Raw genomic sequence first — 22191 nt, 5'->3', positions numbered from 1 at the left:
ATTCGAGTATTTCACGTTTTCTCTCTTCAAACACTAATTCTCTTTCCTCTTTTATCAATTACATTTATCAACACCGTGAAAAATATGAATACATGAATGTGAAAAATTATGGAAATATTTCTCTGGTATATTATGAAGTATTTATTTTTTGTGACGACTGAAAGACTGGGTAAGGTAGTCATTTCTTCACTGTTGTGTTCTCGTTACCAAGGATATATTTATCGTCGTCTTCAGTCAGCTTGTATGCGCTACAGGTATCACGTGATTTGCCGTGTACAGTTTTTACGACTTAATGGTTCTAGTAATAACAAAGACCTTTTATTAATCTTATTTTTTATGCTCCTAACTGAGATTCCATGAGAGGAGGGGGTGGGGATAATTTGCTTTCGTCTGTATATTTGTTTGTCTTTACACACGTTATTCGTTTGTAGAGAAAATGTATCTAGCGTAAAGTAATTCTATGCTATTTATCCTAGAGTTTATGGAGTCTTATATAATCCTCCGAGCTGTCGTGTTTACTTAAAAAAAAAATATCTATACAAAATTGTGTTGAAAAATATGACACAACAGATGAAGGATTTTGACAACCCTACCGAGACAACAGGAGTCACAGTGTTCATTCTGACATCCATCGATCACCCCAGGTACAGATAGTTTTTAAGTGACCGAGAACTGAAGAAAGTCTCCACATGTATGAACAGACAGACAGACAGACAGACAGACAGGTACTCCTATAGTTTCCTGCTTTGTAACGAAATATTGGTACTGTATATATATTTTTTTTTTTTATAACAAGTTGAACATCGTGGTAAGCCGTGTGTTTATCTACTGAGCCTATGTGGGGTGATGGGTCATGCCTGAGCTTCCTGGCTTGCGAGGCGGGGACAACCTTGCTTACAGTACATGACAACTTAATCTTCAATCCTACCACTATTTATTTATTTATTTTCATTCGGTAGATAACGGAATGTAAACAAATGGTTTGAGATTATTCGTACTCTTATCTCGCCCTCAAATTTGTATTAAAATCCTCACCACAAACACCATAACTATTAAACATGTAAAGTGATATTTGGCAACAGTGTCTGGTATATGTGGATGGGAGGACAGAATCTTACCACGTTGGCCTTGGGACTGGTGTTGGGGGAAGCTTGGTCGCCGCTGCCAGTTAATCCTGGACGTGGCTCTGGTTGCAGCGAGATGCGGGTGCTGTCGCTCACACACACGCTGTTGCTGCTGTCGTTAGTCGCCTCCACGACCACTCGGCGTCGTCACTTATTCTCTGGACCACAAGATAGACCGAGAGATGGACAGACACTATTTTCTGTGAGTAATATTCTGCCCGACGGGAATGAGACGAGACCGCCAAGCGCGGATACTCGTACAATTATAGTGGCTAAGTGTCGTATGCAAAATTGTTTTATATCCGACGGGAAAGGCGGCTGTATAAAGACCTGGTGCTACACTGATATTCGACGGTAGGACGTACTCCGCCTGAGGACATCACCTGTGGACATCACTACATGTAGACATCACCACCTGAGGTCATCACCACCTGAGGACATCACCACCTGAGGACATCACCACCTGAGGACCCCACCACCTGAGGACCCCACCACCACCTGAGGACCCCACCACCTCCTGAGGACCCCACCACCTGAGGACCCCACCACCACCTGAGGACCCCACCACCTCCTGAGGACCCCACCACCTGAGGACACCACCACATAATGTACATGTGCTAATACTTAATACTTGACATTTTGGTATATTTTGTTGTTTTTATTTACACCACATGTCTGGGATCTCGAAGTACTGTACTAGCCAAAAGGAGTTGAGTACTATCACCCATGAGAGTACTATCATCGGGCGAAATGTACTTTTTTCCCCTCCAGTCTATGTACATGGAGTACTACCATGTACTGTACACACTGGTACTGTACACACGTAGTTTTTCCTGCTTGTACTTTAATACAAGGTCACGTGAATGTTGACGCGATGTAGGTGAATGTTGAATGACCAGGTGTGAGAGTGACCAGGTAATCATTAAAAGGAAATATTTAGGATAATAATAAAGTAACCAGAAAATACTCCTAAAGGGATAAATGGATTATTATTAGTAATAGTAGTAGTAGTAGTAATAATGTCCTAAAACTGGTTATTAAGGAGCTAAGATAATCTGGACACTAACCAAAATGATCAAAGTCTAACGCTGCCATCATGAGATTTTGTTTAAGTTACCCCATAAGAGAGTGGCGTTTTCTTTTATAATACACCCAGTGAAAGTTGAAGGTAAACTATAGTATTGGTCACCTCACTAGCTAGGTATAGTTCTCTGTGTAAAGTTGTCCTAGCCCAGCCCAGCCCAGCCCCGCCCAGCCCAGCCCAGCCCAGCCCAGCCCCGCCCAGCCCAGCCCCCTGTTAGGTGCAGAGAGGGTGTGTGGGAATACCATTAGCTGAACGATGCTTCCTGTAATTTAGTTAATTCAGTTCCTGGCCATCACAACTAATGGTGGCCATGTTAGAGGGGAGAGGAGGCAGTCGATGGCCATGTTGGAGAGGGAGAGAAGGCGGTCGATGGTCATGTTGGAGGGAAGGAAGAGGAGGTCACTGGCCATGTTGGAGAGGGAGAGGAGGAGGTCGATGGCCATGTTGAAAAGGAGGTTTACAGGAGAGGGGGAGATCGGTGGCCATGTTGTAGGGAAAGAAGATGAGGTTGATGGCCATATTGGAGGGGAGAGGAGGAGACTGATAGCCATATTGGAAAGGGGGAGAAATAGGAGGAGGTTTCGACTTAAAACACACAATAAAACATAATAAAACAATAAAACACACAATAAAACACAATAAAAACACCACTAAAACAGGGAGTTCCATAGTCTTCCATGACCCGGGGTGTGAAATAGGTTTTGGATGGCACTGTATTGTCGCCCCCCTTTCACCATAGGTTTAAAAGGTGTTAATTAAGGTAGTTGTTACACCATCACACAGGTAGACACTTAACCAGGGTCAATTGAATCTTCACTACTACTTTACTACCTCCTTAATGGCTGTTATACCTAGGGAAGTCTTCTTAGGATTTGGGCCTGTTGGGATTCGTGGACTGTTGGGACTGTTAGGACTGTTGGGACTCCTGTGATTCTGGGACATTTAATCAGCAGCTTCCGTGAGTTGACGCTTTATGATGAATGAAAGATGAGAACAACTGGAGCCTTAGTCAAGAAATCGTCCCATGTGCAGTAAGTAGACCTCCTCGTCTATGTTATCGGATCACCAGGCCATTAGAGCTCATTTACATAGATTACCGGACCCGTGTCTTTTCATCAGCAGATTTCGGATCCAACAATGCCACCTCTCCCCCGACTCCCCTCTCCCCCCTTCCCCTCCCTCTCCCCCCTTCCCCTCATCGTCCTTTGTGTGTGTGTGTGAGATCATCTACATATTCATCAACTTTGGATTTGCATCGCAGAGCCTTGGAGGTCCGACGGTCATACATTTTTGTTTCTCTTTATCAGGGTAACTCCTAAGAGAGAGAGAGAGAGAGAGAGGGGGAGGGGTGTAAATTGGGTTCTACCTGTGTTGTTAGAATGGGATTAATTTAGTGGAGGACTGCGCAAACACATACACAAACACACACATTTATACACATACACAAACAGACATACACACATGAATTGAATAACAAATTCATAATAACACTACCAAACTATGTGTGTCGTGGAAGAGGGGGAGGGGTAGGTTAGGGTGGAGGGTCTATGTGTGTCGTGGAAGAGGAGGTGGGTTAGGGTGGAGGGTCTATGGTCGTGGAAGAGGAGGGAGGGTGGGATTAGGGTGGAGGGGGTCTATGGTCGTGGAAGAGGAGGGGGTGGGTTAGGTGGAGGGGTCTATAGTCGTGGAAGAGGTAGGTTAGAATTGGAGGGTCTATGGTCGTGGAAGAGGAGGGTAGGTTAGGGTGGAGAGAGTCTATGGTCGTGGAAGGGGAGGGTAGGTTAGGGGTGGAGGGTCTGTGGTCGTGGAAGAGGAGGGGTAGGTTAGGGTGGAGGTCTATGGTCGTGGAAGGGGAGGGTAGGTTAGGTGGAGGGAGTGAGTTAGGGTGGAGGGGTCTATGGTCGTGGTAGGAAGAGGAAGAAGAAGAGCGAGGGGCCGGGGGGGTGGGGGGAGTCACAGCCAGAGTCAACCCCCAAAGAAACTTTTTCATCTGGATAATCCTAAGAGCAGCACACAGGGGAGGGAGGGGCAGCAACTCCTTCATACACTTCTTTTTCTTTTAACCTCTTCTTTTCCATCTTTTTTTTAGGGTTATTATCTGTGTTTAATATTTCACAAGGGGGGAGGAGGTCGGGAGGTGGTGGGGGGGGAGTAAGGGAAATATTTAATAACAAAGGCTTATTTTCCCCCCAGTGTTCATTCATTCAAAGGAGAAACAAGAGGATTAGAAAAAATATCATCGTACGTTATCATTTATTCCTTCAGCCTGAGCTAGTTAGGACAATGTTCAAAATCTGCCGTCCATGTTCCGTCCATGTTCCGTCCGTGTTTGAGTGAAGGGAACACGGACAGCGTATCACCTCCCTCGCGAATGACTGGAGCTGTTATTGTTAGTCGGAATGTGTTTACGTGTGAGCCAGAGTTGTTAACGATGCTTAACACGGTCTCCTTCTACCACTTACACACACACACAGACACACACACAGACACCCTTCGTCAGGTCAGGTTAGCTTAGATTAGGTCAGTTTAGGTTAGGTCAGTTCAGTTCAGGTCAGGTTAGATTAGGTCAGTTCAGGTTAGGTCAGGTCAGGTTAGCTTAGATTAGGTCAGTTTAGGTTAGGTCAGTTCAGTTCAGGTCAGGTTAGATTAGGTCAGTTCAGGTTAGGTCAGGTTTTGGTCTCTCCTTCATCCATCAAAATCGTCTCTCACCATCCTCCTTCCTCTCTCTTATCCCTACCTCCCTTCTCCTCCCCAACCTTCACCTGCGTTCCCTCCCCACCTTCAGCCTGCCCTCCTCCCACCCCAGCCTGCCCCCTTCCCTCCCACCTACACAGCCTGCCCCCTCTCCCCACCCACAGGCCTGCCCCCCTTCCTCCCCCACCCATGAAGCCTGCCCCCCTTCCTCCCCACCCACAGCCTGCCCCCCCTCCTTCCTCCCCACCCACAGCCTGCCCCTCCTCCCCCACCCACAGCTCACAGCTCCCCCCTTCCTCCCCACCTCCACAGCCTGCCCCCTTCCTCCCCACCCACAGCCTGCCCCCTCCTCCCCCACTGCCAGCCCAACCCCACTCCCAGCCTGCCCTCCTCCCCACCTACAGCCTGCCCCCCTTCCTCCCCACCTACAGCCTGCCCCCCTTCCTCCCCTACATCTCCTATGCCACCTCAGCTCTTTAGGTCTTATCCCTCCCACGCCTCAGTGATCCATATTAACCCTCCCCCTCTCCCCCTTCCCTCTGTCCCCCTGAGTTACAAAGATTCCCCACCTTCCCTACGTTTAATCCCGCCCTCCCATCGACTAGTGCAGGGGTTGTCGAGCATTTTCCAGCGCCACCTCGTCTAGTACTGTCACCTATCCAGTGCGACCCCAAGTTATTACATATGCTGTATATACGAGGATCCTTATAGTAAATACGTACATATTAATATACTTATCTATATATATAATGTATTACATAATTGAGAAGTGTAAAAGTAAACACAGGCTTCAACTCTGTCATGTTTATTATGTGATATATAATTTAATGTTCTATACCTGGGGATATAATTACACGGTTAAACAACGCAACATACAATTTTCTGAGTTACATCTCTATACGTATTTCGTATGTGACTTGTTGCCATTTTCTGCTGCATAAGGTGTCATCAGAGTTCGCCTTCCCTAGACTGACCTGACATGACACAAGGAGAGTAACTGTCTTATTCCCTTGACTATAATTTACTGTCCCGACTTAACGAGACATCAGCTGGGCCACGTCCTTCAGTCCTTGACACCTGGACTCTGAGCTCTATAGGACCCCATCGACCCCGTGACCTCTATGCGACCCCTTATATTGTATCTTGTCGCGACCCCGTGTTTGGGGACGCGTTTACTACTTGTTTTAACTGTTCGTTTTGCTCTTTCATTTTTAATCTTCTCTCTTATCTACACTACTCTCTCTCTCTCTCTCTCTCTCTCTCTCTCTCTCTCTCTCTCTCTCTGTGCATAGACGTGGTTAACTAGTTCTCGTTATCAGCGTTAGATACAGGATTATGAACGTTACCGGATGTGAGTTAATGACGTCATATTCGCTGGTAAGTTTAAACAAATATATTAAGTTTTATGTAATTATAATGATTCTTTTGTCTCTACGTACTTTTTGTGGTATGTTGTCCGTAAGGTTGAAATTACTCTGCTTTACTACCACTGACATTTTAAAGTGAGATGAAGTGTTGTTTGGGGTCACTTGTATGAGAAAGATGGTAGTTTATCCTGTGGTGATTAAACTCATCAACAGGTATGGTGTAGTACGGACCGCGCTTACCTGTCTGAATCGTTAACACCATACACCTGGCAGTGACGTACGAGCGAGGTTAGGTTAGGTTAGGTTAGGTTAGGTTAGGTTAGGTTAAGTTAGGTTAGGTTAGGTTAGGTTAGGTTAGGTTAGGTTAGGTTAGGTAAGGTAAGGTTAGGTTAGGTTAAGTTAAGTAAGACGGATATAGGACTAACTACGCAATCAATAATTTAACTTTGAATCTTTTATAATATCCGAAATCCTGTGGTATTTTAGTGTTGCTAATGCCACGTTAACTCACCCCAAGAGCTGCAGTGTTGCCAGAGGCGGTGGTTGACGGCCTGCCAAAACATTATTGATGACACCACAAACTTTAATGGGGGTAATTTCTTCTGGAGAGCTTCCGCAAATTCACAGAAAATTACCCAAAATAACTGATTAATGAGATTGCAGTAATTTTATGTGCTTATTATTTTTAAATCCGGGACTCAAGCGTGTGTTGTAATAAGTGTTTACCTACGAGAGAATTTGGTCCTTGAAACATTTATAGAATCCGATCCCACGCGGAGAGGATTGGATTACTTACACTCTGACATCATAGGGTATCGAATCCCCTTGTTGTTGTCCTATTAAAAATAAAAGGACAAATATTAGGTTTATTTATTGAATAGTTGTCATGTATACTTAAATAATGAGAATAATAGTACTGTAATTTAAGAGGACATATTATCGAAGAGTTCTGTATTGGAGCGATTCTGTTTACTGTGTGTGTGTGTGTGTGTGTGCTTAATTAGGGTTAATTTTAATTTAAAGTGTATCTCGAGACCTCAATATCAGGGTCATCCGGCTCTGAACAACCCCCTAACCCACCCCCCACCCACCCCCCCACCCACCCTCTAATATCACCACCTTAAGTTTTGATTAAATTCTGACCAAGCACAAGAGATGCGGTTAATGGCAGGTAGTCAAGGAACAAATCTCAAAGGAGACGTTATATCAACAGTCTTCCTTAACCTTATTATACACAAAGTTATGTTACAGCGTTGGTCTGAGACATCTTGATACAACAGCTTTTTGTTCCGGTAACTTAGATGAATTAGTTATAGATGTGTTCTTTCGTGTGTGTGAAGGGGGAGGAGGTGTGGAGGGAGGTGTGTGTGGAGGGGAGGAGGTAGGGGAGGAGGTGTGGAGGTGCGGATTAGTGTGTGTGGTGAGGTGTGTGGATAAGTGTCTACAGGAGTAAGGTTTGAGTGTGTTTTCTTTGTTTTACGGTGTTTGTATATATGTCTATCTGTATCTGTGTCTTTAGTCAACTGCAATATCTATAATCCTCAAGGATTCATAAATTTTTCCATTATTTTAAATATTTCTGGAATATAAAAGAAAAATCAACCTACCACACAACCAGAAAATAATAACTCCTAAGACTGTATTCTGGCCTGAGACCTGCCCCTCTGACCTTCACGCAAAAGATTACAGAGATCCGCTCAAGATTCTCTCGCTTAAATCCGTCGCTAGGGGGTGGGGGTGGTGGTGGGTGGGGGTGGGGGTGGGTGGTGGGGAGTCTCCTTCCTGGTCGTCTCATCTTAAAGCATCATCCAGGAGTGGGTATTATTGGCCTCGACTATGAGAGACTTACCTGTACGTATCCTATCTCTCTACTAATCTATCTGTTTATCTCTCTATCTACCTAGCTATCTGTCTATATATCTATCTAGATATCTGTGTATCTATCATCCATCTGTCTGTCTGTCTGCCTGCCTGTCTGTATGTCTGTCTGTCTGTATATCAGTTCTTTGCATGTATTTATTTTTCCCCCCTCAACTAAACCTCTTTTATTTACCCTCCTCACACTTCATTAGTCTACAACAGCACCTTACCCTCTCTTACTTTTAGCTTCGCAGACACTGGTGGTTTTACGCCCCTCATTTACCCCGAGCAGACTTCACGTTTGCCCCTCACGTTGAGTTTTGCTGAAAGTCGAGACATCCAGGTTCCTTTAGGACATTTTTTGTCTTACTTTGGTCAGTCTTGTTTTGTCTTTATTACACTCACTTATACTTCATTACACCCATGTACAGTTTATTACACCCATGTATACTTCATTACACCCATGTATACTTCGTTACAATCATGTATATATACACCCATGTATACTTCTATTACCCATTATACTTCCATGTATACTTCATTACACCCATGTATACTTCATTACACCCATGTATACTTCGTACACCCATGTATACTTTATTACACTCACTTATACTTCATTACACCCATGTACAGTTTATTACATACATACGTTTCTCTAAGGATATTCACTACTCCCATATGTAAAGAAAAAAACATAAAAGTCCTGTAACGCCACAAGCCAGGATTAAAGAAGGGAGGGGAAGAGGGAGGGAGGGAGGAAGGGAGGGAGGGAGGGAGGGAGGGAGGGAGGGTCAGTCATCAATTACGCCCTGTCGCGAAGTGTCAGGTGCTTCAGGGGAAAAAAGTCAAAATCATTTCGTTTTTCTAAAGATGATAAAAAAAAAGACAGCCAGGGAAAAGATTGAATTGGGTGAATGCAAATGTAGCCACCGGTCAATACAGACCCTGAAATGAGTAATTTTATGTAAAGGAAACATGGGGGGAGGGGGGGAGGGTCAGTGGAGAGGGGGAGATATCTACGGCTATTTCCAGATTTGTTTTGATATGGTAGTTTTTAAATATGGTAAATATTGACATAAATAAAGATATATTTTGGTGATGTTCCTGTTGACGTCACTTATCGGGTATTAGTGTTAAGGACAGACATGACTCGGAAAAGTTGACGTCATTGAGAAAATATCTATTACATTTATCGTAACTTTTTGGTGTGATAATAAAAATTCAACTTGTGGCTATGTATTATGGCGGTTCTGGAGAGGTCTTTGTATTGTTGCAGACCACCATTCTAAAACCGGACGATCCAGTTGATGGGGTCGACTGAGAGGCACTTGTGGTTGATGTGTCTGGGGGTGCAGGCTGCGACGCTCACCATCAGTATAATGGTTTAGTTGAGTTAGGGGTAAACGACACCATTCATAGAAAACGAGAATTTCTGCCCAGTCCATTTTTATTTTGGCGTCTTTGGACATTACACACACACCAGACACACAGACACATACATACACACACAGCCACACACACACACACACACACACACACACACACACGGGATCCGAAAAATACGATTTAAAAGTAAATATTTTTTAAATAGTTATAAAATACACAATTTTTGTTTAGCATTTAACGACCAGTTACAGTGATGTGCATTAAACACTTATTAATGAAAAGTATTGCCATTTAAGGTTGGGAAAATAGATAGAGTTAAACTGCACCAACACAGGAATATATATAAATGAATATGCAAAAGCGTTGTCCCACACTTAGGAAGAAAACTCTCTTTGTTGTCTTGTGAAGTAATGTTTGGTGTTTGCCTTCCACCATTTCGGGTTACAATTTCTGAGCACCATTACTGTGCTCAGAACACTCTTAGTAATACTGAGTTTTCCTGCAACACCCGCGGCTACACCTTGAATCATTACTACAACTGGTGCCGGCCGTGATACTGATCCCTGACACAGGACAACACTGATGAAACGCTATACACATAACACTGAAGGGAAATGTGTTAGAGTGTGAAGAGCCTGGTGCCCTCCTCACAGCCACTCACCTCAAGGGCACACTTACATGTTGGGTTGATCATCATCTCAGGTATTTGTTGTTGGTATTTGACAAAACTTTTATAAACGTAACATGCAAATGACAGGTACAGTAGTCAGGCTTTATAGAGGAAATTGTAGGTCGGGGCGTCGGCTGCATGATGAGTGTGGTAGGTGGGGGCGTTGACTTCATGTCGGGGCGTTGGCTTCATGTCGGGGCGATGGCTTCATGTCGGGGCGATGGCTTCATGTCGGGGCGTCGGCTGCATGTCGGGGCGTCGGCTGCATGGCAAGTATAGTAGGTCGGGGCTTCGGTTTCATAATAAGAGTGGACTTCACTGCTGTACCCCGAGATATGGGCTTTGGTGGACCCTCTGGGACCAGTTTCAAAATTCGTTGTATAAAACTCCTGACTTTTCGTTCGCTAATAACCAAACTTTGTTGTGACCTTCCCTGCTTCCGTCCCCGTAGAGCCGAGACCACAGAGGAGGAGGAAGAGGAGGAGAAGGAGGAGGAGGAGGAAGAGGAGGAGAAGGACATGAGTTAAAATGTTAGTTGGTGTTTTAGAGAACAATATTATCCTCCTATGTTGTCATATCTGTCTTCATAACGATGCCGGTGAGCATGGTACAGAGTATCGTACTGTACACAAACTTAAAACGTTCATTATAGATCATATTTATCATCATAGTTGTGGCATGGCGAGTCTTAAATAATAACGGAATCCAACAGTTAAGAGCTTGTATAGTATGTACGTTAGGTTAGGTTAGGTTTGGTAGTCTCGGAAGTTGGTGAAAAAACTCGCGCCAAGAACCCGGATGAGGAGTGAGGAGTCGCGCCAGATTTCAGTGAAGTAAGCGACCGCTGAGACAAAGGATGGCGGCAGGGAAGACAAACTTTACTGCCGCCTGTAGTCGCTAAGCTCAGCACGGGAGACAAAGCACACTTAATATATTACAACGCATGCATATATATCCTCTTTTTCGTATATGTGAGCTAAACAGTAAAGAGAAAATTGCACCGTACCAAGCAAACATATATTTCCATATTATCAAGTTCTTCCGATTTGTTTTAGACTGCGAGATATACGTTAGCAGGATACAGTGAGGCCAATGCTCGACTAGTTCCCCTTATCTTCACTACTTATTGACTTCCGAGTTCAGTTGATTAAGAGAAATACAACATTGAACCATATCTGACTCAGCAGGAACGGACCACTGAAATTCGACAGTACTCAGTGGTTCCTTCCTGCTTAAATCAGACATACTTCACTGATTTTCTTCTTTAATGTTTAATATCTGGTAATGTTTGTGACAGGAATTTATTCACTATTTTTTGCAAGAATTCGTCCACTTTACCTTAAGTTTTAGTGATCTTCTGAATTGTGGTCGCAGGACGAATCTGGGACGAATATTTTGAGCTGTTTATGATATCTTGAACTGTGTACGATATCTTGAGTACGATATCTTGACGAGCTGTGTACGATATCTTGAGTACGATATCTTGACGAGCTCTGTACGATATCTTGATTACGATATCTTGACGAGCTGTGTACGATATCTTGAGTACGATATCTTGACGAGCTGTGTACGATATCTTGAGTACGATATCTTGACGAGCTGTGTACGATATCTTGAGTACGATATCTTGACGAGCTGTGTACGATATCTTGACGAGCTGTGTACGATATCTTGAGCTGCGAACGATATCTTGAGCTGTGAACGATATCTTGACGAGCTGTAGACGATAATCCCGACGAGATTTACACAGTGTTTTGTGAGTAAATTTAGCGATACTTTTGCATAGGTATTGAAGCGGTGGTACATCTGGCCCATTTAGCGATATATTTTACGTCCTATAAATTTAGCTATTTTCTTGTTACAAATTTGACACCGATGCGAATTTCGCGGATTTATACACGTTTTGCATATGTATTTTAGGGGGATTTTTTCGGTATTTGTAGTTATAATATATTTGTGTATTTCAACGATAGAAATTCTTTAATAATTTGTATTTTCTTATTTTCTTTCTTTCTTTCTTTCCACCCACTAAAAATTCTCTCTCTCTCTCTCTAGACTAACAAATTAGCATCGGCACACCTCCACCTGTCTTCATTAATCACCAGGTAGTCAAGGTGCAATACAGGTGATAAATTATAAACAAGTAAACACAAAGAATCAAGCACCAGGGTAGGAACAACACAGACAGACAGACAGACAGACAAGTGGAAATCAATATGCCTCTTTGTATTCAGTGTGTGAAGGGGGGCTTCAAGCAATAGGTATAATGTTGTTTAAAATAGTTGTGGGTGTGATTAAATAACTGAATAATAATGATAATAATAATAATAATAATAATAATATAATAATAATAATAATAATACACTATTGTGGTGTGTGTGTGTGTGTATGTGTGTGTGTGTGTGTGTGTGTGTGTGTGTGTGTGTGTGTGTGTGTGTGTGTGGGGTGTGTGTGTGTGGGGTGTGTGTGTGTGTGTGTGTGTGTGTGTGTGTGTGTGTGTGTGTGTGTGTGTGTGTGTGTGTATGTGAGACTGTGTGTGTGTGTGTGTGTGTGTGTGTGTGTGTGTGTGTGTGTGTGTGTGTGTGTGTGTGTGTGTGTGTGTGGGTGTGTGTGTGTGTGGGGTGTGTGTGTGTGGTGTGTGTGTGTGTGTGTGTGTGTGTGTGTGTGTATGTGAGACTGTGTGTGTGTGTGTGTGTTTGTAGGTGAGTGTGTTGGTGGGTGAGTGTGTTTGTGAGTGAATGTGCTTGTGTGTTTGTGTGTGTGTGATGGTGGGTTCGTTTGTTTATGGGATCGACTGTATGTTTGTGGGTTCCTGTGGTTTTGGAACTCGTAAAACTCTTAACTCTACTATTGTGAAACTTGACCACTTTTCTATGGTTCCGGCACAAACTCTTCACGTCTGGTACGGGAAGAGGAGACACTAGGCTAACAATAGTGGCTGGTAGTTGTGAATGGTAACCGTAGAGAAAGTATATTATAAGTTTTAATGGATAATAAACATAGAATTTAGTTTTTCCTTCTCTTATGTTTTTTTAGTGAGTTTGTGGTTAGTGTTGAGTGTATTGTTAACACACTGGTGAGGGAAAATGAACGTTGGCTAGTGAAAAATTCTTCCCCTTGGTCGTCACCCCAGAATCAATATGTCGGCTTCTATCCTTCCACTATTGATACGATTAAATCCACTGTGAATTATCTTAATTTTATAATAGGTATTAATTTAAAGGGAATATATCTTAAACATGGGGCGAATGTATCAGCAACAAGAATTATTAGTGTATTTGTGAGTGACTGTCGCGGGTGTAGTGTCGGTCATCGTCCCTCTGGCAGTGAGGGCCCAGCGTGCCTGCCTGGCTGCCTCTGAGTCAGTTCAATGTTTATTGTTGTTAAGTGAGGAAGGGTTGTTAGTACTCGTCCATGGCATAGACCTCAGTGGCTTAAGATCATGGACTCTTGTGATGAGTCCCTAGTAAGGTCTAATACGAAAGAACGGGCGTTAATTAAACCCTCTTTTGTACTATAGTGTCAAGCGGAGCCAGGACAACACTCGCTGACAGCCAACCCCTATGTCGGGTGGTGTGGCCGCGTGCTGGACTCCGGCTAATATTACCGTAGAGTTTATTCATAACCTCCTCTCCCACGGCTACCCTATAGAGGTCAGCGCATCTCCCCTTCACCAGGACAGGGCACATCTCTAGCCACTGAGGAGAGAGAGAGAACTGTACCTAGGAAGTGTGTTAATGGTCCAGGTAAGCGAAGCCACAAGCCAGAAGACATGTGAAGGCACTGAGACACCCCACCTAACCACTGTTTTTTTTTTTACTTTTAATTATCAAATTGTAATTGACATTCAGATTACAATTTAATAAAAAAGTTTCCCAGAGAGATTAATAGAAAAGGACATACGAGATAAATATAACGATTGATTGATAGAGACGAGACAGTTATTAATGTAGATGAAATATATTGGATTAAAGGAGAAAATATGATGTAACACAAATGGTTGATAGTGAATCATTTTCTTTGTCTGAAAAATTACCGACTGACACATGTAAACAAAGACCCGTCCACAATAAAAGGAAATAATAGTGGAATTAATAACAAAAGCTAATACTTATATATACACCTAAAGATCACATAGATAAAATATAACTAACTAAAAATATAAGCAAAAGGTAGATTATAGAAAAAATATATAGATAGTGTATCAAAAAATTATTCAGAAATATAATATCAACGGAAGATTAATGAATAACAGAATATAGAAAAGATAGCATAAAATAGATTAAGTGAATAGAGAAAAAAATGAATGTGAATAATAATGAGATGAGAGGCATACACTGAGGGTTATTCATATACACTATGTGAGGTGAGAGGAGGTCATTAGAGGTCAAACAACACTTCTGCCTCGTCTGTTTCCTGTGTACCTCCGTCGTCATGGTACAGGTGAGTGTGTGTGTAACGAATGGTGCTATAGAGATAGGAAGTAACATGTGGTGCCATTTAATGTAATCTGCATGGGGTGTGGGCACGAACTCATAGTGTGTGTGTGTAATAATAATAATTAACGGTTTATTGAATATGTTCTGCAGCCCGAAGGCTCAAAATATACATTAGAGAAATGTAAAGGAACATACAGTGAACATACAGATGTGTGTGTGTGTGTGTGTGTGTGTGTATGTTTTGACTGACATTTCAACTGATTATGCTGGCTCAGGAGGATACGCAGTGTGAAATATACAGGAAGCACTGATTGTCGACGTGGCTGACGCTGTGTGACGTAACGCATAGTGTGAGGGTGGCTCATAGTGTTGTACTATAAACAGACACAGAAAGTTATATTACTCCTTTGTAATTCTGTTAAATAACCCCCTTACTCCCTCCCCCCCCCTTTTGCTTCAACCTTCTACTCCTCTTGTCCCCCTTTCCACCCCCCATTGTCTCTTCCACCCCTCTTATCTCCCTTCCCTTCCATCCCTCTGCCCTTTCCCCCCTCTTGTCTCCCTTCCACCCCTTTGCTCCTCCTCCCTGTGTTAACACGAGGAGCGACACAGACACAAGGCGGAGTGTCGCGTGACCACACCTAATTTACTAAAGACACCACCAATTGTACCCTCCTCACCTCACTCTCCATGTATCCCTCCTCCACCCTTAGTCACCCCTATCACCCACATATCCTCCACCCTCCCACTTCCCCCCCCTCCCTCACCCACATACCCCGTTCCCCCTCGTAACCCCTCCCTTCCCACCCACATACCCCCCCTTCCCCCTCGTAACCCCCTCCCCATAACTCTCATTTCCTGGATGTGTTTATATTCACCTCCCACCACCAAGCTTCACTCCTCCATTATCAACTACAGTACGGTGTTCCTCAAGGCAGAGTTCTGGGTCCTGTCTTCTTTCTCATTCATATACAATACTAAATAAAACTCAGAGTAGACGGTGTAGTATATTAAGTTGTCTGTATGTGTGGTTTAGTTATTAATGTCTCGATTTTCATGTTTTATTTGTTTGATTTTTATATGTGTGGCGTAGAGATTGTGTGGTGGTTGTGGTCGATTATTGGTGTTTTGTTTATAATGAAGCCGATTGCTGTATGAAGGTTGTGGACCCCAGCTTTAGTAGATGGTAAGATGGGGTGACTCCTTGTTTGTCTTAGTTTGGGGGTGGCTATGCGTCGGTCCAGGGGGATGGAGATGGGGAGAAAGGAGAAGAGAAGGGAAGGAAGGAATGAAGAAAGAAAAGAAGGAAGAGGATAATGCAGGAGAGGAAGAAGGAATAGTTAATGAATGTGGAGAAGACAAAAAAAGGAGGAGGTGGAAGAAAGGAGGAGAAAGAGAGAGAGTATATTATTTGCTTTATAAAAGACTTAATAACACTTCTGGTCTAGTTTAAGTCTTTCTCCTATATAATTATTATACTCCAACTTGGCCTTATATAAATCATTAATACGTAAATGATTCTCTATATAATTTTTTCCCTCTGGTACACCCAAACAAGATTAATTAATATTGCCTCAATGTCAAGGAATTTCAAATAACCCGCGCAACACGACGCCATTACCCACACCCGCCTGAAGCGACCAATCACAGGCTTTGTTATTGTGGATCAGCTGATGATGTATCGGAGTGGAAAATATTCTTGCGATTGATGATGCTTATTAAACCCGTACTGTCAGGCTAGTTAGGGGTGGAACACTAAATAGACGAGGGGATAGGTGGGTTGGATAGATAGGGATGGAAGTGCTGGCTTGGCAAGAACAACAGCGCAAGGACAGGGTTCCAATTTAGGCCGTAGATTAATAATTCACAGTTGGGCGAAGACGCGACCTTACCCTCCTTTCTCTCCCCCCTCCCCCCTCCCCCCCTCCCTCCGACCCCCCCTCACCCACTCACTAATTCCAAGGTTGTGACTGACATTAATTTATCTATTTATATTAACTAATTAACTTATTTAATCACGTTTACTAATTTAGTAATAATAATTGTTTCACATTTTTACACCTGGAACACACCTGGAAAAGTTTTAGATTGCTCATAGATTAAAAAAAAAAGTAGTCTCGAATTTTACGTTGGGGATTAAAGTGTACAGAAAATATTGAGTGATATTGAATGCTGCTTCCTCGTGTCTATGTGTTGGTCATGTATGGGAATGTTTCTGAAAAAAGTTTATTGTTGAGCCGGACGAAACTTGCCGGGTATTGGCTGGGATTCGAACCCGAGTCTTGATACCTAACTCGAAAATTACAACACACGGGTTATGAGGAAATACCTTTGGATATTGGACATGGTAGTGGATGTTTTAGAGTTACGTAAGACATGCCTGGACACTGCTAGAGGCATAGGACATGGGAGTGAGGTGTGTGTTGTGGAAATGGTTTTTTAAGACATATCTGGAAATAGTTAAGACATGGGTCGAGGCTTGAAGGCTATTAAGACATGTATTGAAATGGGTGACACGTAGCATAAGTGGTTGGTAATGATGGTGACTGGTGGTAATAGTGGTGATGGTGGTAGAATGTTGGTGGTAGTGGTGTGAGCTCAAGATAGAAAGTCGGGCAAGAAATATTGGATGTGAGTTATTTTAGATATGATATATTGATCCATCTGAAGGAGGGAGTGTCTGGTGGTGGCAGTGTGGGGAGGATTGGGAACTGCAGGTAATAAAGAGAGTGAAGAAGGTGGGGGTGGGGGGAGGGGTTGTTAGGGGTGTTGGAGGAAGGGGTAAAAAAAGAAGGGTTATTGAGGGAGGGGGAGGAAGAGGGTGTGTTTGAGAAAAGATATGTAAGGTTTTGTGGGTGTAAGCAGAATATGAAGGCTGAATGAAAGGAATCTCGATATTTGGGGGGTTTTGTGTGAAATGAAGGTTAGGTCAGGTTAGGTTTGCTCGGGGACAGGTGAGAGGCGTAAAGTCAGGAGATGTTTTAGAGAGTAGGAGTCATGAGTTCTGGTGCTACATTATGGTAATTATATATCAAGACGTTATGCCATTATCAGGAACAATTAAAGGTAGATAGGTTATAATTTTAAACAATACACAAGTTTGAAGGAATATAAGACCTCATTATTATCATCATCATCATTATTATTATCATCATCATCATCATTATTATTATCATCATAGTAGCAATATTAATTTATAAATGAAGTTCTCACAGGTGTTAATGATGTAGTGAGGATTTCAATTATAGTTTATACCTATTGAGTGTTTACCTGTGAATTATGATCACTCGAGAGTTTGTTTATATATGAGTAGCAACAGAAGAGAAGGTTTGATAATGTGGATCCTAAAAGAGTCGTAATGTGTTCAGGAGTGTAGATCTTTCCCCCCGTTTCTCTCTCGGTCTTGTCCCTGAAGTTCAAGTCTAAAGAAGAAAAAAAATAAAAACTGAGAATTAAAAGTATGAAATAAATAAATTCATGTCGTTTGTTGTAAAAAAAATGGAGGGGAAGAAATTGTGTTTATTAAAAGAATAAATTAAAACATGAATTAAACCCTTGAGATCTAATGTCTTGAGTCCATTATTTTTTAACTGAATGTTATTGTAGTCAAGAATGTTGTGTCTTTTACCTGTCTGTCTCTGTCTGTCTCTGTCTGTCTTGTCTGTCAGAAATAGGAGTATTTTTTAAGACAGTCCTTTGATAGTGCAGTCCTATACATAGTCTGGCGTTATTTATAGGGCAGCCCTTTAATACAGTCTGACGTTATTTATAGGGCAGCCCTTTAATATAATACCGCATCTCATTACCTGGAAGACATTCATTAACTCGTTGCAGGTAATTACTGATAAGCATTATATAACTATCATACGAGTGTGATTAACCCAGGTAAGTGGCTCAAGGTAGTTAATTAGGTCTGGGTCTTGTGTAACGATCATAATAAGGTTGTTAGCTTAGGTAATTAGGTCACCTGGATCTGAGTGTTAGGAGGGGGGGGGGTGTCTGATCACCTGAAAATTAGCCCCCCTGATTTAATTAACTTTATCAGGTGATTTAATACCTTAATACTTCCTGGGTTAGGTTAGTGTTAAGTTAGGTTAGTTAGATTAGTGTTAGCTTAGTGTTAAGTTAGGTTAGGTCAGTTAAATTAGTGTTAGGTTACGTTAGGTTAGAGTTATGATAGGTTAGGTTAGGTTAGAGTTATTAGTGTTAGCTTAGTGTTAAGTTAGGTTAGGTCAGTTAAATTAGTGTTAGGTTACGTTAGGTTAGAGTTATGATAGGTTAGGTTAGGTTAGAGTTATGATAGGTTAGATTAGCGTTAGTGTTGTGCTTTAAATCAAGGTGTCGTCTGGCATCTGTATTTACGAGTTATGTTCACAGTACGACCCGTGGAGAATAAGTCTCTCGTGGGCTGATAATTGTTTACGTCCGAGTGCCGACCATGACGCTAATCACTGTACTGGAGAGGTCCAACACGAGAGTCATCTATTGAACGTCACCGATACTAATTATTGACGGCTTGAAGCACCAGGTTTTCAAACTCTGTTGGTATAGTCTGATGTAGCCATTACTGCACCTTGCAACAATCCTGGCCCCTGGTCCTTGCAACACTCGTGGACCTTGCAACACTCCTACCCTTGCCCCCCCCCCCCACGCTCCCTCAACATCGAAACACATGCTCCTACCTTTATCATTCAAGTAATTTAAGGTGATATGAACTCAGGTATAACCCAGTCCATGAATAATAATAAGCCAGGTTTTAGTGACATCTATTGAGTGTGAGCGGAACTAATCACCAACCTAACTCCCGTCTCTTTCATCCTCAACTGCACTAACACTTGTTTCATGTCTGGGCTACAACACTTATTATGCTTTTATAATTCAGTGACAGAAGCATTGTTATCTTTGATGTTTGTAAAGGATTTTTTTTGGGGGGTACTGGTTGTAAAAGGTAATACGAACTAGCTGATGTTATGAGTGTGTGTCTCGGCCGAGTTACAGTGCCTTTTTGTTATAGTTTAATGTATACCAGTCCTACACGCATACACTTTAACATACTATCATACATTCATATACTGTCACTCACTTTCATATGTTCCCACACACTATCACACACTTCGTAAACAACAACAAAAAATCGCATATTTTTTTTACGGTTCTTTTTTTTCTTAATAATTTTACCTTCATAAATAATAATGTCACGCGTCGCTTCCTATAACTTGGCGGTATTTTTTGTATTTATTTTTTCTTATGCTGATGTTATGAGGTAAATAACGTTATTAGTTTAGGCCGCTACTGGATTATAATAAATATTGTCTTATAGTTTGAAGACCAGCGGAGGAATTAATATCAGGTGTCTGGGGGTTTCTTCCTTCCTCCTGTGCTTCTACCTCTTTCTTTTATTTCTTCTTATTCTTCTTCTTTGTATCTTCCTTCATTCTCTCTTCCTTATTCCTGTTCTCCTATCTCCTCCTTCTCTTGTTCTTCCTCTTATTCTTATTCTCCCTCTCTTCCTTCCTCGTATCTCCTATCTCCTCCTCCTCTTGGCTGGCTGGAGCTTCACATATACTGCCATACACTAGCATACATTCATACACTCAATTAATGTCATATATTGTCATACATTGTCATACACTGTCATACACTCAATACAATCATCAATGACTCACTATTCTTTCAAAGGACAAAAATCAAAATATTATTGTCAGGATTTAATTATTTTTCCTTTAAAATACACGTATGGATGTTAGACTCGTGTGTACATAAGGGTGAACGACACACCCATCACTCACTAAACACCGTCCATGACTGTATCTTTAGTCCGTCACGATATAACTCAATATACCTAACTATATTATAACTTAAATTGAAAATCTATTGATAATATTTCAGTTATTTTTATTATATTATCTGTTGGGAATTTTTTCTAGTGTAAAATTTTATCAAAGTAAAAATTAGAAACAATATATATATTTTTTTTGTCCATCGTCTTTACGGAAAGTTTTGTTCCAGGTGGAGCTAACAGGTAAACAGAGATCACAGCTTAAAGACGCTTCAGTTACCCCTCCCCTCCCCAAGCAAGATGCATTTCTAATACGTATATGGTTAAGCTTAAGCGTTTGTTTGTTTGTTTGTTTGTGTGTTTGGTTGTTTGTATTATTAGTGTGTGTGTGTGTGTGTGTGTGTGTGTGTGTGTGTGTGTGTGTGTTTAATAACGACCACTTAATATGTGTATTGCCGCCTCTCACATGTATACAGTCCAACATGTACACTGACAATGTATACAGCTCAGCATGTATGTCAGTTTTGATGTAATACTTTGTTCTCAGGTAAAAATACGACTTATTAAATATTTTGTTTACTGTAGGATGGAGTTAGGAAGATAAATATTGAGTAAAGTTGTCATACAAGGTAATGAATGATTCAGTATGTGTATAGATAATTCAGATATACAGTCCAGCATTTATAGAAACAACTAATACACAGAGTTTATACCAGTAATAACAATGTAATGGACTACTTGAATTATACATGATTCATACTGCGTAGTATATACAGTACTCCATAATATCAAACTACATTATTATTATATACTACATAATACATAATACATAACACATGCCACATCATATTTACAACATACACATCCTTCTATAAAACACTATGTATAAAGTATCAAAGGTTTTATTAATTCACGCCATAAAAAGATGAAACCATTGGGTCAGCCATGAGTCACGGCGAGTGAGCAAACACCACTTGGGCTCCCGAGAAGGTTTATGGCGCACATGAGTTAAACCTAACCTGACCTAGCCTGACCTGACGTGACCTTACCTGACCTGACGTGACCTTACCTGACCTGACCTGACCTGACCTAACCTGACCTGACCTGACCTGACCTGACCTTACCTGACCTGTACTGTTATGTCTTGCTAGTAATACTTCCTCTAGTGTTTTTATTTGTCTATTTCTTGTATTATTGCTAGTTTTTAATAGTGTATTTTCTTATCTCTTTACAGGTAAGCGAGTGTATAGGTGAGAACAGAACTCACCTGGGGGATTAATTATCTCAATATAATCCTTCACAAAGGTAAAGTGTAAGTAACTTTGTCACTTAAACGATTCCAATACTTTTTTTTATATTTATTGATACAGTAAAACCTCCACATAACGGACTTCTCTTACAATCCGTTAGATGGGAAGTTTCATATCTAACGGACCCTCGATATAACGGACTTTCATTTCTATATAGTTCGTTAGATGGGAAGTTTCATATCTAACGGACCCTCGATATAACGGACTTTCATTTCTATATAGTTCGTTAGATGGGAAGCTTCATATCTAACGGACCCTTGATATAATGGACTTTCATCTCTGTATAGTTCGTTAGATGGGAAGTTTCATATCTAACGGACCCTCGATATAACGGACTTTCATCTCTGTATATTCCATTTTATAGAAGTTTGACCATAGTATTTATTCCATTGCTTTTTGCTTTTTGACTGATAATGTATCTTATTTATTTATTTATTTATTTAGGATGAGTGGATAGGTAAATTATGATAAGGTA

Source organism: Homarus americanus, unplaced genomic scaffold, assembly GCF_018991925.1.
Source record: "Homarus americanus isolate GMGI-L3 unplaced genomic scaffold, GMGI_Hamer_2.0 scaffold74, whole genome shotgun sequence".
Taxonomy (NCBI): domain Eukaryota; kingdom Metazoa; phylum Arthropoda; class Malacostraca; order Decapoda; family Nephropidae; genus Homarus; species Homarus americanus.
This window is presented reverse-complemented; position numbering follows the sequence as displayed.